At 37.0% G+C, this 5,839-nt stretch overlaps 1 protein-coding gene across 1 annotated transcript in view; it reads right to left on the bottom strand.

The window, feature by feature from the left end:
* Nucleotides 1-5,839, bottom strand: part of opn7b (opsin 7, group member b) — a 46,233-nt gene that overhangs the window by 30,730 nt on the left and 9,664 nt on the right. The window lies entirely within an intron of this gene.

Below are 5,839 nucleotides of genomic sequence, written 5' to 3'. Positions count from 1 at the left end.
AATAAATAAAACACCACAAAACAAAAATATATATATATGTACATACAGTATATACTGTATAAACACCATTATGTCATCTTAGCAAGATTTGATACAAGGTCAAGGGAAAACTCAAGTGATATCTAAGAATGGCTGTTGTTAGCAGATCTTGTTCTGACTTTAATCATTCTATCTGCAAATGAACAGCATGTCATGAAAACCTAGGTCATTAAAGGAAGTCATTAATTACTGGCTTAAACATAAAAGTATTAGTTCTACCACATATTTTATTTTATTTTTTATGGCCACTGGCAAAATACTTGAATTCATTATGTCGAGATGGAAACATGCCACGTCTCCTTAAAGAACATTTAAACTTTTCTCAGGCCTGAATTAGCAAAATGTGAAAAAACAATGAGATATGTCTCATGGTTCTCTTGGTGTTGCAATCATGTTTAACAAATGATATGTCACACTTTCTAACACAGTTTAACTAAATTAACTAATTAAATTAACTGCTAACTAATTAAAGTTGGCAATGCATCAATAACACTGGTTTATGCTACGACTGTGGTCACATATATTGTTTAAAAGATCTAATATAGAATGTTAATAAAAACAACACTGTGGTAAGCTCACAGCCCATTGGAGGACAGTCACTTTAAACACAACTGCATAGAGGAGCGCATTCAAACTCATGAGTCTGTTTTGCTTATCATTAAAGCCAAACATATGTCTGCTAACAACGCTGTCATCAATGTGAGCACATATGGAGATAATGGTTTTAAATTAGTCTACATACTGTACATCCATATAAAAAAGCAAAAAGCTAAACATTTCTAACAAATGCATAACAGCCAAGGATTTTCAGTCAAATGGCTCAGATGCTGCCAATAATCTGTTCTCAGCTAACKATCACAGTAGAAGAAGCTGTCAGTCACTCAGATCTATCGCTCCAAGAGTCACACTGAAAATTAATTACTCTGAAGGCAGGGCGAGTAAAACAGGCTAAGTATTTCACCAGCTCATTTGTCTTTTTCCTACAGAGATTTTTCTCTGCCGCATTGCATTTTCTGCCTTTAAATTGTAAAGATGGACAAGGCGAGGAAGATGAAAGAATATAACCTTGCATGCTGAATCAACCTTCTGCCAACATTCTGACATGTTTTCCCTGGAAAGCTACAACAGTTTAAAGTGAAATGTTAAAATGGAAATGACAATGCCTAGACTAAAAAGTGAAAGAAAATGTATTTTCATTTAGGAACTAAAACTTAACCATTCAAATAAATCTATTCAATCAAATTCAAAGAAAGAAAATGTTACGTTGTGGTTTTGTGTATTTGATTTAACACAGAAGTGTTTCATGTTAGGCTAAAAGAAATTAGATAATTTCCTTAAATGTTTCAACACAAGCCTTTAATAAAAAAGGGAACTCAGTGAATCAACAAAGGACTTCAGGCAGAACCAGTGGTTCCTGTCATCTGGTCATAAATGGTAAAAAAAATGAACAATTTCAATCAGTGTTTTATTCTGAACTTACTCAGCACACAACAAATCAAATAGTTGGCCTGCCGCCCTTCACAAGGTTCTCATCAAAAGAGAAGAAACTCCATGTGAACAACGACACTGTTGTTCCTGAAACTGTGAACTGCTGAACTAACCATTGCTTTGGAAAAACACATTGATCACATATTTATTTTTCCAAACAAGACAAGTGTTTTGTTTGAGCCTGAGCATAATGAATGAAGTGTTCTTCTCAAAATGGTCACCAGAAATTTAGCATTTCAAAGAACTGTTGTGATTCTAGTAAAACTCTGGCAGTGATGTTTGTCCCAACTGCAGGACGTACCTCCATCATTGTTAGAAACACACAGAATATGTAGTTTACGTTAACATTTATAAGGGATGTCTGCATTTTGTGAGTTAGACACATTCAAATGCTATTACAGAGGTCTTTAACAATATGGTCATGGAAGTACGGCACACATCTTTTAATGTTTCCTTTTTTTCAAATTACATTGAACACAATATGTGGCAAATTGATAAATTGGGGCATAAAGTAATGCATTTCAGGCAGAAATGCACACATACACTAAGAACATCAACTGAATTCTGCTTCACTCACAGCCTGACCCTCCATACATTTTGTACACAACCCGTAACTGGCCTACCAGTGCTGTAATTTTTGCAACATTTCTACAACACTGTAGCCCCTAATGGTTAGTCAACCAATGCCAGTATTCATATGTATATTGAATACAATCCTTGCTCCACTTTTACATCAGTTTGGGGGTCATAGGCTGAAAAACATTGAAGACTCCAGCTATTATTTTGTCATAAAACAACAGAAAACTCCGAGTCTGATCGTGGAAGTCCCAAAACTTCTATCTGACACACTTTCTAAATCCCTACAATCACATTTTAAATGTATCTCTAAAGACACAGAGTTCAACAAACTACAAAATAAAGGGAATAATGAATAATTAAAGTGTGTGATCATGTTTTTTTTTTCCCATTTATTTAACATACAGACAATATGTTTGGAACAAAATTCAATTAAATTCAAATTCAAAAATACTTTATTGATCCCAGAGGGAAATTGGATGTTGTAGTAACTCATTTTAACTAAAGAGTTATTGTAGAAYGGCTGTGAGCAAAGTGGTCTGTATTACTATAAAAAAAGTATTGGCAAAAATCAATTTAGATGCAGCATCCAAAACAAAAATGAACGACCAAAAAATTATTTTTTTCTCCAGATATGTGATATCGGGCCAAAAAAATCTAACATGCTSAATRTCCCCAATTTGAGGTCGGAGCAGTCCAGACGTCCTTCAGAGCTGRCTGTCACTCTTAAATTCCCACCCACAGCARGAATATCTGCTAAGATAATCTTTAGAGCCAAAAATCAGCATGATTATCTTGCTGTGTGACACAGGTCTTAACATCTTCTAAGCTAATTTCAGATCTGGAGCAATGACAACCTGCAGTTTATTTTTGTTGTTAAAAAATAAATTACAATCATCAAAATGCAAAAACATACAGTACATTTAATATAATCAACTAACATAAAGCAAGACATGTTCCAAAGTATCAAGTCTTGACTCCGAAGAATGGTGTTGTGTTTTTACCTCAAGAGCCACTCACCTTCACTGAATCTTCAAAAGCAGGAGCCAGGAGAGAGGAAATCAACTAGAATGTTTAGAGTTTGACATGACCAAAGATTCAGCTTTTCACAGGATTAAACAAGCCCAACGGTCAGAAGAAAAAGTCAAAAGCTGAAGTGAAGAAATTTAGCAGTGCATAAACCAGGGCATTACTGCAGTAAAACTATTATTTCACCAGATTTGTTGAGCTCTTAGCAGTACTGTGAATCCATTCTGGGTCAGTGTTAAAACATAGAGTTTTTGCTCAGCTCTCTCTTCACCACAACAAAACAATGATTTCTACACCACTGGAGGCTGCACTGATCCACTTCTGAGTCTCCAGTTCCAGCTGCCTCCCTTCGTTGAACAGGACTCTGAGAAAATTAAACTTTTACAGCTGAGAAAGCCTCACAAAATGATGTAACTGAACCCAAAATACAAGCTAAAACACTGCAGAGCTGAATGAAACAAAACAAGAGAGATTTTAGCAATTAACCAAAAACCTGACTAAAACCATGACAAGGAACACTCAGCGAACCAGGATTATGAGTCACAGCGGGACCAATAACTACAAGTCAAAGCAGAGAAGACTTCTTCATAGCTGATTACAATAACGCCTTAAATTGATAATCTTGCTTTCCTAAATTTAATGTGTTAAAAAAGTTYCTTATAAAAAGCTTTCTATTTACAGTCGAATCACCCAAGACTAAAGTTAGTGCAAGGTAACACGGCCTTTGGCAGTCCACCAGAAACAGATGTGCCCGTGGCCAAAAACGGTCTGCTTTTACTGGATGTCAGTTTGAGAGACTTCAACATAAGAGTACCAGTATTTCTTATTTTAAGTAGGTCAATGGGATCATGGATAGTTTGTGATCTGACCTATGAGACCATTCTGTAGCTGTGGGTCAGTGGTCTGAGCAGTTGTTCTGCTGTGTCCAACAATATTTKAAAGTTTTTATTCCGCCAGTATAAGTGTTGGGTAAATAGGAGCACAGGTTGTGGAATGGTAAAATGATAAATGACCTGAACTTATATAGAGCTTTATCAAGTCCCTACAGACTCTAAAGTGCTTTACACTTACAGTCATTCACACACTGATGGTGGTAAGCTACACTGTAGCCACAGCTGCCCTGGAGCAGGCTGACAGATGTGAGGCTGCCATGCACCGGAACCACCGGTGTTGTAAAACTCTTTAAGTTGGGTTGTTGTGTAAAACAATTAAAGACAGAATACAATGATTTGCAAATCCTTTTCAATCTATATTCAGTTGAATACACTACAAAGACAAGATATTTAATGGTCAAAAGGATAACCTTTATTTTTTGGAAATTTTTCACTCATTATGACTTTGATGCCTGCTACACGTTCCAAAAAATCTGAGACAAGGGCATCTTTACCGCTGTGTCACATAATCTTTCCTTTTAACAACACTCAATAGGCACTTTGTAGGTGGAATTATTTCCCATTCTTGCTTGATATACAACTTCAGTTGCTCAACAGTCTGGGGTCTCCATTGTCATAATTTGCATTTCATAATGTGCCACACATTTTCAATTTGTCTCAGTCCGTCTCAAATGAACTCGAGGATGGCTCAGAGAAGCTGGCAGCATTTCTGGGTGTTGTTCATGGATTTGGCTTTGCATGAAGTTTTAATTTGCACTTGTTGATGTAGCGATGAACTGTGTTCACTGACRATGTTTTTCTGAAGTGTTCCTTAACTTTCCAAGGTTTTTGTTGGCCCTTTCAGCTGTTTTGAAATATGTTGCAGACATCAATTTCCAAATGAGTGAATACTTACAAAAAACAACTAGAAGCACTCAGAGAGTGCAAACCTCCGCCAAAACCAATTTCCCCCATCCTGTAATAGAATKAATGTGCAAAAGCAGAGATGRAAACACATTTACTGCATAAGTTCTGACATAGCGAACATTTAAGCAGACAGTATGCACGGGATTCTTCCCGGTGGAGTCCAATGTGGAAAACAAAGTCACACTCGTCACACGATGTTATTCATCGTCAAACTGGTCTCAGATTAAGCTGCTAAGTTTTCATCAGTCACATTCCACCATGTAAAACATCTGTTTTTATCCCCTTTTATGAGTTTGTAATGGTTTGACTCTCTTTATAAAGTGCTTCCTGGTACAGTCAGCTCATGAAGCGAGTGGGTTTTTCTTTATTTTTTCTTTCTTTATTTTTTTGAAGAGAGTGATTGAAGTGATTGATACAGCGTGTGAACGCTTTCAGCACAAACACTCCCACAAGCTTCAGAGCAATCACACAATAAAGTTCTTATGTGGAGAGGGTTCCAGCTTCGGCTCGGCTGCAGCAGGACCCTCCTCCCACTGTCGGTGTCCTGTTATTCCCGTAACGTGAAGAGAATCACATTTCTTTTTCTACATCTCCAGACAGCATGTAACATCGTCAGAAGTACTTGATAACAGAATWATCACAACTTTCATGATAGTACACATACTGGGATGTGTAGTTCCAGCGAGTTTGCGACTTGTACTTCCTGTTTCCTACAGGCACGCGTCTGACGTAATGACACTGCGTAGCCTGGCTGATTCGCTCGAATTAAAAGAAAAAAAAATCCTGTATCCACATCGTGATCCAGAACATCACCAAAATTTATTAGTGTGTCCCTTGGGCCAGTGGTAAAAATGTCATGACAATCCGTCCACAAGTTTTTGAGTAGTTTTGTCCACAGACAGACAGAC

This window comes from Austrofundulus limnaeus, unplaced genomic scaffold (assembly GCF_001266775.1).
Source record: "Austrofundulus limnaeus strain Quisiro unplaced genomic scaffold, Austrofundulus_limnaeus-1.0 Scaffold3, whole genome shotgun sequence".
NCBI lineage: Eukaryota > Metazoa > Chordata > Actinopteri > Cyprinodontiformes > Rivulidae > Austrofundulus > Austrofundulus limnaeus.
The sequence above is the reverse complement of the archived record's forward strand: the minus strand, read 5'-3'. Positions and strand labels throughout refer to the sequence as shown.